We start from the raw sequence: 13,981 nt of genomic DNA on the forward strand, positions 1-13,981 counted from the left end.
TCTGCTACATGGAAATATTTCCAGCTAATGGAGTACCGAGTCCAGGCTCTACCATAGAACTTTAATATCTCCTGGAAAAGACCGCATCTGAACTGGCAAGTAACATCCCAAAAGAATCTATAAAGATATGTTCCAAGTAGAAGCAAGAGCAAAATCAAAAAGTTTAAAAATTAATAAATAAATAACAGTGCAATAAGTGATACAGGAACTCATAACTGGAGTATAAAGTAGAAATTGAAAAAACAAAACAATACTTATTTTGAAATAAAAATGCCAATATGAACTTTAAAATGAATTTATATGTTGGGGGGCATGAGGCAGAGCAAGATGGCCCAACAGAAGCCTCCACTGATTGTCCTCCCTGCAGAAACACCAAACTTAACAACCATCTACACAAAAAATGCACCTTCATAAGAAACAAAAATCAGTTTAAGTACCTGCTCGACCAAAGTGTGGTAGAGCACAAAGCAGGCACTTGTGGTCCTCAATTCTAGGTATTGGCCCTTGGAGGGCATTTCTGGACATGCCCTGGGCCAGAACGGTGAGTCCCACACCTAGTAACTTGCACATCCTTGGGCCTTGAGTGAACATCAGTATTAGCCTGGCAGTATTCCCTATGGGCCTGTGGTGGGTGGCCCTGGGAAAAGACTCCTCTGCTTGTGGAAATGAGAGTGAAGAGTATGAAAGACTTTGTCTTGTGACTTTGATTCTGTCATCCACAGTAGAATAGAGCGGGAGGGTAGGTTCCTAAGGTTTCTGACTCCAGGCCCTGGCTTCCAGATGACATCTCTGCACCCACCCAGGGCAGTGGCGAACTTGTCCCTGAAGGGAAGCACACAAGTCTGGCTTAGTTTGCCACCTGCTGATTGTGGAACCCTAAGACCTTAAGTGAACCCAGACAGTAGCCAGGTAGTGGTTATAGCAGGCCTTGAGTGAGGGCCAGTGCTGTGCTGGGTTCAGGTCTGTCCCAGCACAGTCTCAGTGGCAGTTGTCACAGGGGCACTTTGTATCCCTCCCCCAGCTCCAGGAAGCTCAGTACAGAGGGAGAGACTCTGTACGTTTGGGAGAAAGTAAGGAGAGAGATCAAGTCTCTATCTGGTAATTCAGAGTTCTTCTGGACTTTTTAAGTATTAACCCACAAGCACAGACAACCAAAGCAAAAGTGAACAAATGGGTTCATATTAACCCATCAACAAAGTGAAGTGACAACCCACAGAATAAGAGAAAATATTTACAAACTCTCCATCTGACAAGAGATTAACAATCAGAATATATTACAAGCTCAAACAATTCAACAGGAAAAAAATTTAATAATATAATTTAAAAATAGGCAAAATATTTGAATAGACATTTCTCAAAAGAAGACATTCTAAAGGAAAACAGGTATATTAAAATGTGCTCAACATCATTGATCATCAGAGGAATGCAAATAAAAACTACAATGAAATATGATCTCACCCTAGTTCAAGTGGCTTTTTCCCAAAAGACAGGCCATAATGAATGCTGCCAAGGATGTGAAGGAAAGGGAACCTTTGGATACTGTTGGGCGGAATCTAAATTAATATAATCACTATGGAGAACAGTTTGGACTTTCCAAAAACACAAAAATAGAGGTTCCTATTATCTAGCAATCTCACTGCTAGGCTACTCAAAAGAAAAGAAATCTGTATATTTGAAGAGATATCTACATTCCTAAGTTTATTTCATGATTATTCACAATAACAAAGATTTGGAAGCAATCTAAGTGTCTACCAACAGAATAAAGGATAATGAAAATGTGGTAGATGTTCATAATGGAGTATGACTCAAACATAAAAAGAAGGAGGTCCTGTCATTTGCAACAACATGGATGGAAGTGGAGGTCATTATGTTAAGTGAAATAAGCCAGGCACAGAAAGACAAACTTTGCATGTTCTCACTTATATTTATGGGGACTCAATTAAAACAATTAAACTCATGGAGAAGCAGAGTAGAACAGTGGTTACCAGAGGTTGGGAAAAGTAGTGAAGGAGTGAGGGAAAGTGAGGATGGTTAATGGGTATAAAAATAATTAGAAAGAATGAATAAGAGCTAGTATTTGATAGCACAACAGGGTGATGATGTCAATAATAATTTAATTGTACATTTTTAAATAACTAAAAGAATGTATTCAGATTGTTTGTAACACAAAGGATAAATGCTTGAAGTGACAGATACCGCATTTATCCTGAGGCAATTGTCATGCATTGTATGCCTGTATCAAAATATCTCATGCACCCCATAAATATATTCACCTACTGTCTACCCACAAAAATTAAAGATAATTTTTTTAAAAAAATGAATTTATATGTGTACTTCATAATTCCTAACAGATTAATATAAAATTACATTTTATAATGATTCACAATACAATTGTACCTGGCCACAGAATCTTCAACAGAGTAACATCAATCAAATCAATTATTTCAACCATAATAATGATCACAGGATATACATTTCAGAATAGTCTGGATGCAGTCCAATTATAGCAATGATTTTAGACACAGCATTAGATTAAGTAGCTGGCAAGATAATCTGTTCTTTTAAAAAATGTATGCAAGTAAGAAAATAAATATGGCATACAATATAAACCTGTGTTTCCTTTTGATTATTTATTATGATTTTTTATTGATACAGTATTCCAGAATTTGGCCTGTAAGTCTTCATTCACTGAAATAAAAAAGATACCTGCATCTACAAAACAAGTTCCATCTAGTACAGATAAACTCATCATTTAACAAATAGTTAAGTGATATTGGTTACCTTATGCTGAAATATGAAATACTTACCAAGCTGTATATATTTCATTATTAATAAAGAAGAGTATTTTCTATAATTACCCCATTCCCTAATAGATATTACATGAAGAATATCAAATAATATAGTACATTACTATGAAAATGTAAATTAGGTAACATGATATATTCAATGTGAGAAAGTGATTATTTGAAAAATATGTTTTCAAAGGCTTATATTGATTGACAAGAAATAAATCAAGATCTTATCTATCACTACATGAATAACAATGAGAAATACAATGGAAACAAGCTATAGTGCGTGTATGTGGAGCCAGCATATTTTTAATAATGGAAGTTAGACAATTACTAACAAATTCTGATCCATTGTTCAAGGAATCTATTAAGAAATATGTGTTTATTGGTATTTTTTATTCATAACATCATGCAATCAATCATTTTAAAATACTTTACTCATAGAACGAGTAATAGAAAACCATTTAAATATTGCATTATGTTCTTTTTGGAAGTTAGCAGTAGGCAAAATTAGCCCCATAAAAACCCAAACATTGGTGAAGACTTACTCTTAAATGTGCACAAGAATAATTTATAGAAATGGGATAAAACATGATTAATGGAGAGTAAATCCATTACTTTTTATCTTTGGAAAAAAAGGTTAGGTCACAGACATAAATTAATTGTGATTTTCCAAATAACCATTGTAGAAGAACCATTGTTTTAGTAAGATAATATTTTCTTTTTAATGGATTAAGAAAATATTCATTTGTATTTTACCAGCAAAAAAGCACTTATTTCACTTTTGGTATATCATAAAAGGGATATGATATCATAAGCTACATATCTCTTATTCTTAATATCATTTATTAATTTATACGGGGGTTTTTTCGCTCCTTTGAACAATTACTAAACAGAGCTGTTGTGTTCAGAATTGATTTTGCTGTCTCAGCCATATTAAGGCTGAGATGCTTTTTGGCTTTCATCTGAATGAACAATTTCCTAGTTAGACACACTGGATTTGGAGTTGGATCAATAAAAGCTTTACTGTGTCCTTTCTCTTTCCTCTTAGAACTCACAAAAGAACTAAATTCCATTCATCTTTTCACTTTTCACAGTGGAATCTTTAGCAATGCAGTTCTGGCTTGATTGAAGAAACATAGTGAGAAATTGGCAAAGAAACAAATAGTAATATCTATTTCCCATGCTTATATTCCTGAAGATCAGTTACTTCTGGGCATGCATGTAAATTTGTCTAACTCTAACTATTTGTCTTTGCTGTGCCTTAGGAGTATAAATCCTTATCAAGGGTTTAGTGTAATCCTGCTGAATCTTAAGTGGCTAACTCAAGTTATTTGCAAGGAACCCAATTTGATTAGATCTTGGTGATTTAAGTTTAAAGGAGTTTGAATGGATTAAGTCAAGGAGTTCTTTTCACAACTTTGAATTCTGTCATTTAAAGTGAGCAAGCATTAAAAGTCAGAATTTTGTAATATTCATGAGAATTTATGTAAATTATTTTTTGAGATATCTACTCCATTTTATAGCTGTTAATTAATGTTTAAGAACTATAATTTTACTTTATGTGACATACTTGAACTGAAAATAACCAGTCCAAAACTATCAGCAGTGATTGAAAAGCATGTCACAAACCAGATATAAAAATGCAAAACAATAATAATAAGGATGATAGTTCCTAAGGAGAAAGCATGGCTGTCATGTTAAGTCTAATGGTGATTCTACTGCTTGTGTAGTGGTTGGTGTTCTAGCTATTTCACTCTACTCTTCTGCTGTACTCTACTCCAGGAATCAGAGTAGCTCCTTTCTGAAATGAGCAATAATTTTTGGCTTACAGATGTACTGAATCTTATGAGACACTGTCTGTACATGAGATAAAATAAAATACTGATTTATTTCCTTTGTCCAAAGTCTCTGTTAAACTTTCTTTTAATCACATAAGTTATGACAAATCTATAACACACTCAAAACAAAGGGAAAAAAGAACCAGCTGGAAGGACAGAGAGATATAAAAACTAATCTAAAACAAATCAGTTAACAGAAAAAAGATCACAAGGGACATTCAATATCAATATTTAGAAGACATGCTCAGAAATTAATAGAAGTAACAAAAAGACAAACTTTATTTGTTTAATAAATAAATATTTCTTGTGTAACTATTCTACATCAAGCATTATTCTAGAGTCTAGAATACAACATATAACAATCAATGAAAAAAAGTAATCTTATGTCCCTGCCTACATGGCCCTTACATTCCAGTGAAGAAGGACTAACAACAAACAAAAATAAGTGAACTATTTATTATGCCAGACATTCATGTGTACCATAAAAAAAAAATAAAGAAAAATATGGGAGGCCAGTGGAGACTGATACTGAACTTCATGCCTTAGTCTTTATTGAGAAAAACATTTGACAGATATTTATTCCTAAATATTTGTTAGGGATTTAAAAAATAGATAGACTGAGTGCAGTGGCTCACATCTGTAATTCCAACACTTCAGGACACCAAGGCAGGAGGATAGCTTGAGGCCTGGAATTTGAGACTGGCCTGTTTGGTTAACATAGCAAGACCCGATCATTACAAAAAAAAAAAATCGTTGAAAACTAAAAAGAAGTTGAAAAAATATGACTGAATGTAAAGCTCACTATATTATAAAATAGTATGAGATCCATGAAAGAAGGTTGAAAAATATAAATATGAAGCTCTTGGCTGTGAGGTAAAATTTATTATCCGCTTCTTATATGCTAAGGACTATGGAATTGCTAATATGAATCAAATTCAAAAAATCATAAAAGTTAAGCATAGAAAAACATAGATTAATGAGTATCAATTTCTTACTTGACAAATATATGAAAATCATATCAATAGATGGGCCAATAAAACAAGCATAAAGTGTGAACAAGGAAAAGTGTTTCTATAAAAAAAAATCATTCTGAGTGATGCCAATTCTTTCAGAACTAACCGAATATGTAAGTGGGAAGAAATCAGTGAAGATGACTATCTTAGGTTTTCAAAGGTCCTGTAATATAAGTCTACACGTGTGTATCTATGCAACAATCTTGCATGTTCTTCACATGTACCCCAAAACCTAAAATGCAATAAAAAAATTTTTTTAAAGATTATTTTAAAATGAGAAAATGTAGAAAGAAAATGCTTTTATAGATTTGAAATTGACCTTGAAGTTTACTGAGGTCAGAGAAGATGTAGATTTTTCTTATTATATCACTATTTATATCTAAATAGTGAGATTCCCTAAAGTTTATGCAACAAATAAAGCACATGCAACACAATATTCTATGTTTTTAGCATTACATTAGCTGTTCCAGGAAGTGAAATGTCAGGTGGATGAATATAAAATCATCAATTCACATTCAGTAACAGTTATTGAGCACCTCTCATGCATGCCAGGCAATGTACCAAATATTAAATTATAGAGATATTTTTAAAATATGGTCCCTGTATTGAGTAAGTTTCCATGCAGCTCTTACATCCCCAGTTTCATTCTCTGGATCATAAAAATCATGGAAGTAGGTTTCTAGCAGCTGGCACTAGTACCTTCCCAGCTGTTCTTTCTCTTCTCAGCACTTCAGGATGTGGTATTGGGCAACACACCAGTCTAGGAAATAGCTTTTACTTCCTGTGATATTAGTTCTCCTGATTCTAAGACAAGAACAGATGTTCAGCCAGAAAAAATAAAAATTAAGGCGTGGGAGTATATTTCCTATTATAATTCTGTTTGCACTGACCTCCATAGACAGATTTTGCATGCTCCAGAAAGAATAGTTGGCTCTAAGCTATTAACGGAATAGGCTGATGAGTAAGGAACTGAGACTTGGACCAAGGACTTCTTCATTGAAGGACATATTCCAGCAAACTATGGTTCCCCCCGGCCGCCCTCACTACTGCCTTTTGTTTGCCTTGCTCTTTAGATTTGTATAGATTACTCTGGCTCAGTAGAAAACTGTCTTGCTCCAAATCAGCACAAAACAGATATGGTGTTAATGATGAGAGATATGTCTCTATTCTATTCTTTTTATTTACCTTTCTTTTTTGCAAGGATAAGTTTTTATCCTATTTATCATTCATTCTAGTGACATTTTGATAGTAAAAGGGACACTTGTAACAATTATTTGGGGACTATAAAATGTAGAAGAGGACTTGAAAGAAAAAATTATCCAATGATTGACATTTTTTAACAACCACTTTTTTGTGTTGTCAAAAGAGTCATCATAGGAGGTGAGATCTGGAAATATTCTTAGTAGGTTTTTTAAAAACTGAATTTGATAAGATTCAAGGACTTTGCTGGATTTAGTAGGTTCTTATGTTCACCAATGAAAAATGTGTCACTTTCTCTTTTATTTCATATTATTGTTTGAAGTAATTTTCATGTGTGCTATCTGCTATTTTTCCTTCCTTTCACTGCCATGACCATGCATACCTCATTTTGGCTTTTACTACTACAGTTTAATTGTCCACCAATCTGGAGGCACCATTCTAAATTGTATTTCACCATTTTAAGCAGGATGTATCATATAGGGAGAGTTATTCCAAGAGCTCTGCTACTTGTAGCTCACTAGACTTTATCTGCTTTTGAATTATCTCTCTCTAATACACACACACACACACACACACACTCATCTAGCAGAAGAAATTAATTACCATATAATATACTCTAGTAGGTTTAGGGAACTGTCAATATCATTTAATTATCTAATTATCACCATGCCCAATTTGTCTGGTACTATTAGTCATTCTTTGTATACCTTGGAAGCAATGAAGTGTTACTGAAAAAATATTTACTAAACTCAAAATTTAAAACTTATACAGTCAAAAATACAAAATGAGTACTACTCTATACATAACATTATACTGAATGTATAAATAGTAACAAAGAGACAATGACACAATCCCTGCAGAAAGAACAAACAATTCATGGCTAAATAAAAAAGATACGAGCCTAAAAATTACTTAAGAATATACATCAGTATATAAGTAAATATATAAAATCAAAATTATGGTTTTAGTGTTATGGGGTTGTATATGGAATGCCTCAAATTTTCTATTTGTCGTTCCTGGGTATTAAGAGATTAAAAAAAGAGAACAAGTATACTGTCAGTTTACTAACAAGAATTTCTTTTATTACAAAAAAGATAGTACTTCCAAATTGGCCATCAAGTATCTTAAAGAAAGGGAAATCTGCCATTTAGCAAGTTAAAGCTTTTGGGCAAACAGGAAGTAAGACACTTGTCCTTCTGGGAAGCCTTAGAGGTAAGAACTCCATAGGCAATAAAGTTCCTACTTTAATATAACCTTTTGGGGGGAAAGAACCATAGAAATTCAGGCCACTCCTCTGACAGTAGTATAATGGGATAAGACAATAATGACACACCTTCTGCTTTCTCCCATGACACACTAAGAGTCATTGTAAGATCTAGGCTGATCTCCTTTGGATGAAGAGGAATATAATTATAATGGAAGTCTAGTTGAAATCAACTAGACTTCTATGGTCCAAGATATATCATAAATGCTACTTCATCACCAGTAACATTTACTGTATTAATCTGTTCTTATGCTGCTGTAAAGAACTGCCTGAGGCTGGGTATTTGTAAAGGAAAGAGGTTTAATTGACTCATAGTTCCACATATTGGGGAGGCTTCAGGAAACTTACATTCATGGTGGAAGGTGAAGGGGAAGCAAGGCATCCTCTTCATAAGGTGACATGAGGGAGAAGAGAAGAGTCAAGGGGGAAAAAGTCCCTTATAAAACCATTAGGTTTCATGAGAACTTACTATCACAAGAACAGCATAGGGGAACCTACCCCATGATCCAGTTACTTCCCATGTGAGGATTACAATTCAAGATGAGATTTGGGTGGGGACACAGAGTCAGACCATATCATCTACAGCATGAGATTATCTTACATTGAGAACAGAAGAGAGAGCATGGGCAGATGAGAAATTAGGGTCACTGATTTTAATGCATTCCTTGTATACTATTAGGTGGTCAACTTATTTGGCATTTTTATAGCTTGAAAGAAATAGAATCCATTTATTTTCAGTTACTTCTTATTTCTTAGATCTTTACTATTCAAATTGTGCCCCCAAAGAACAACAACAGCAAGACCTGGTTGCTTCCTAGAAATCCAGATGATCAGGCTCTACCTCAGATCTACAAATCAAAATCCGCATTTTAACAACTTACCCAGATAGATGATTCACATTCATGCTAAATTTTGAAGAGCATCACTTGCTCTAACTCAATGGCCAAATAGAAGCATAAAGAGTGTAATAACTTGCCCAATATAACAAAGGCCAACAATGATGGAGAGAGACAGTCTCAGGATCATTTGTAAGTAAAAAAAAGTCTCCACATTTTATTTGTAGTCTAATATCTCTCCAACCACTTTTATAAAGAAGTCTAATAAAATTAAGGTCAATCTTAGAAGGATTTCCATGGTAGAGCTGAATAATACATTTTTTAGCTAGAGATTTATGAGGTGAAATATCTTTGCAGTAATTTAAGCCATTTAAGAAATGTCAAGAAAAAATTTGTATTATCAGAACTTGTTAAAACTGTTATTACCACTAAATAAAATATTTATGAGGTAAAAATATAGATAAAGTATAGTTCCATTTAGCAGGATTGACAAACACATGAATTTCTTCTACTTCTAGCAACAAATCTCTTTGAAATTATTAAAGAAAAATAAAAAATAGACATTAGCAATAGCAGAACTAAAAATTCTAGAAGGGTGCCTTCAGTTGACCAGAAGAGTGGAAGATTTCTGGGGCACATAAAGCAGATAGACCCCAAAAGAGATATTAATACATATAAATTACATATCTTTCAAGATGATATATTTTATTTATTATTTATTTATATAATATTTATTTATTGTGTGCATATATATGCACACAAAATAAAGAGAAACCATGAAGTGTATATCCAGTTTCCAGAATCACTACTAACCAGAAGCAGTGATGGTTAGGAAAATGAATGAATTGTGACTATGATCTAAAGATATAAATTAAGATAATATCTACCACTTCATGGTGACTAATGTCAGAATTTCTGCAGGTAAATATTGATGTCAATTTCTCCAAATAGAACTGAGTTTTCTGATTTACTAGGAAATAATAAATAAAGTGCATGAGCTGGGGCATCAGAGTAGTGCCACAAGTAGTTTATAAACAAAATAAGAGTCTAGAAATCTTCATTCTAGAGGACATATTACCACACAAACATACACACACACAGAGAGAGAGAGACAGAGAGAGACAGAGAGAGAAACAGAGAGAGAGACAGACAGAGACAGAGATAAAAGACAGAGACGAGAGAGAGAATCCAGGCTTCTTTTATTGAATAACAATTTTTAAAGTACTGGTACTTTTCAATAAAGACTGGTACTTTGAAGAGTCTAATATCACAGAAGATTTTATGCCAAATCTCATTTTTTTTTAAAAAGTTAGAAAACAAATAAACAACTTTAAGTACAGTGGTAACATAACTACAAATTTAGAAAAGAATTTTTTTTCTGCTGGATAAACATAATTTTAACTGGAGCTTCTAACAAATATTCAACCTAACAAAACTAATAACATAGACACATATACAAAATTGAATTATATCATAAATCTTTAGTATTTTTAAAAATCAAAGTTATAACTAAATGTACTAAACAAATACCATATTCAATAAGCACATAACCAATTTTTTTTTAATTTAAGTAATTATAATGAATATCAACAATTAAATTTGACAAAACTTAGCATCCTGAGAAATACTGTCATTTAGAAAAGGCTAATCAAAGTAATTAAAATGACAAAAATTATTGTTAATTTAAAAAAATCATAGGTGAATAGCAGAATTCACTTAGCTAAAATTGAATTAGGAAGCCAACTAGTAATAGTGCCAAGGAGTTCCCCCAGAAGGCAGTCAAAAAGGATAAAAAGTGAAATAACATGTGCAGGTTTCTCATGGAAAGCTAGACTCAATTTGGACAACCAGATAATAGTAGTTCCAGAAAAAAAGAACAAAGAGAATGGAGAAAAGAAAACAAAATAACAGTTCAAATAAAGTGTTACAAAGCTGAAGAAATTTCACTTGAACTAGATTCATCCTTGCTTCAAACATCTTGCCAAAATATTGGTTGTTGGAAATTAAAAACAAAGAGTATATAAAATAAATGTATCCTCTTAAATTTATAAAACACACTTCAGCATAGCAGTAGGATTACAGAGAATATCAATTTTCACATTACAAATTATTTAGAAAAGCACCTCATATCAAAGCCTGCTGAATGGAGCTAAAGTGCTACTAAGAGTAATTTGCATAATCCAAAACACATACTTTGGAAAACAAAAAAGACTGGAAAATTAATTAGACATTCAATTGGAAGATCAAGGAAAATTAAAGGATCAAGGAAAAATAAGGCGCAACTCACGAGAGGAATTAATAAAGATAAAAGCAGAAACAAATTAAGTAGAAAATCTAACAGTAAGAAGAACAATAAAAGACAAAAGCAATACCTGCTTATTTGAAGAGTTTAGTGTAGCAAACCACATTTTTGCCTCTCAAAAAAGTAAGAAAACAAAAATAAACAACTTTAAGAATGAAGCAAGCAGAATAACTACAGATATGGAAAAATATTTTATAAATAATGGGAGATTACAATATGCAATTTTTAACCATTAACACAAAAACAAAAAGTTTTGAAGAAAATATGAAATAACAACATGTACTCAATATGACTAGAAAATTATAGAAGATTAAAAACTCTATCTCTTTAAAAACATCAACCCCCAACAGCTTTATTTCCAAGTATTTTAAAGTCATCAAAGTGCAGTTAACTCCAATGATACAGAAAAGTCTTTCATAAGGTAGAAAATATAGAAGACTCCTCAAGGTTGGCAAGATCTTATATTATAAAATGTAAACGGTTATTTAAAAAATTGTAGTCCAATCCCTTTGGTTAAATAAAAAAGATACAAAAATATAAATAAAGTCTAAAAAAATCCAGTCCTACTATGAATTAGAGTAATATGTTGTGGCTAAGAGAGTTTTTCTCAGGAATGCAAAATCTTCATCACTATGAATCTCTGAATGCTATAAACTATATTATTTGTGCTTGTCAAGTGGGAAAAATGTAGTTGAAATGATTTAAACAGTGGCTAATGGCTTTACTCAGCTGATATACTTCTATAGCACCCTCACTATAGATACTCTACAGGTGACTTTGAGCCACAACAGGACTCATAGGAGAAGAAGAGGAATATGGGTCCATGTGGTCTGGTCCTGGTTGCAGCTTTCTTCATCTCTGACTGCTACTAAATTTACAGGTGACAAGGTCAGAAATTGTTCCAGTTATTCACACCTTTTGATTGAAATGATTGGTTAAATTTTACCCTAACAGCTATCAGAACAGATCTTTTAAGAGATATTTTTTCAAACCTACAGTTTGTCAAAGTCCAGGGAGGGAGGAAATAGCCAAAAAGGAGGACAGGGAGGAGTAAGAGGAAGAGGAAGAGGGAAAAAATGAGGGGAAAAAAGCAGATGAAGCAAGAATTAAAACAAGAGAAACTTGGGTCTGTTTAGAACCCTTTACCTTTTAACTAAAATCATCTATCACCTCACACCTGTTAGAATGACTATTATTAAAAAACAAAGATAAGAAGTGTTGGCAAGGATGTGGAGAAATTATAATTATGTGCACTTCTCATGGGAGTGTGAAATGATCCAGCCACTGGAGGTTCCTCAAAAAATTAAAAGTGGAGTGACCATATGATCCAGCAATATAGCCAAAAAAAAAAAAAAAATGGAATCAGGATCTGAAAGAGATATCTGCTCTCCCATGATTATTGTAGCACTATTCACAATAACAAATACAATCTGTGTCCAACAATGGATAATTGGATAAACAATATATAAGGAATATATGGTATATTCTTTATCCATATATGTGTGTGTCTATATATATATGTATATATATGGATAAAGAATATATGTATGTGTGTGTCTATATATATAGACATATATATGTGTCTATATTTATAAACATGAACATATATTCATGTTGTTGCATATAGCAGAATTTTCTTCTTTTTGAAGTCAGAGTAATATTCCATTGCATATATATATATACCATATGTGTGTGTGTCTATGACATGTATATGTGTCACATGATTTTAGTTAAAAGGTAAAGGGTTCTAAACAGACCCAAGTTTCTCTTGTTTTAATTCTTGCTTCATCTGCTTTTTTCCCCTCCTATATATGTCATAGACATATATATGTCATAGACACACACACATATGGTATATATATTTATATATATATATATGCAATGGAATATTACTCTGACTTCAAAAAGAAGGAAGGAAATTCTGCCATATGCATCAACATGAATAGATCTGGAAGATATTATGCTAACTAAAATAAGCCAGACAGAGATTAACAAATACTACATGATTCCACTTACATAAGATGTCTAATATAGCCAAACTCATAGAAACATAAAGTAGAATGCTGGTTGTCAGAGACTGGGGTGGAGAGAAACAGACAGTTGCTGTTCAATGGATATAATGTTTCAGTTATGCAAGGTGAATAAGTTCTAGAGATCCCCTGCAAAACGTTGTGCGTACAGTTAACACTACTGTATTGTGCAATTAAAAATTTGTTGGCAGCTCCCAGTGAATCCAGAGGGTGAGTGGATGCTGCATTTCCACATCGATCTTTATCATCCACAGACTAGGAGATTCCCAGGTGTAAGAGCCCCACAGGCTGCCAGCACAGCAGTTTGGGCCAGTGCGGCTGTTAGGGCTGAGACCACAGCGCAGTGACACTTAGTACAAAACACACTGGTCTGGTTGCCCTGTTAAACTAGCAACTGGAGATTTCAGAAGGCAGATTAGCACATTCATCAGATTAAATGGAACTTAAACAGAAAGCCAGGCAAGGAGATACCCAGGAAACAACGTGGTTTGAGGAAGTGCAGTGGGTCGCTGCATGGGAAATCACACAGATCCTGGCACCCTTGCAGCAGGTGACTGAAACACCTGGGAGAGAGTCAACCATTCAACTTAAAAAAAAAAAGGGCTCTGAGGCAGGGAACCAGTTGATCATGCTCAGTGGGTCCCACCCCCACAAAAACAAACAAAACAGCAATTGGAAAGACTTGGGGTTGACAGTTTCATGACAA

This window comes from Callithrix jacchus, chromosome 1, assembly GCF_049354715.1.
Source record: "Callithrix jacchus isolate 240 chromosome 1, calJac240_pri, whole genome shotgun sequence".
Classification (NCBI taxonomy): domain Eukaryota; kingdom Metazoa; phylum Chordata; class Mammalia; order Primates; family Cebidae; genus Callithrix; species Callithrix jacchus.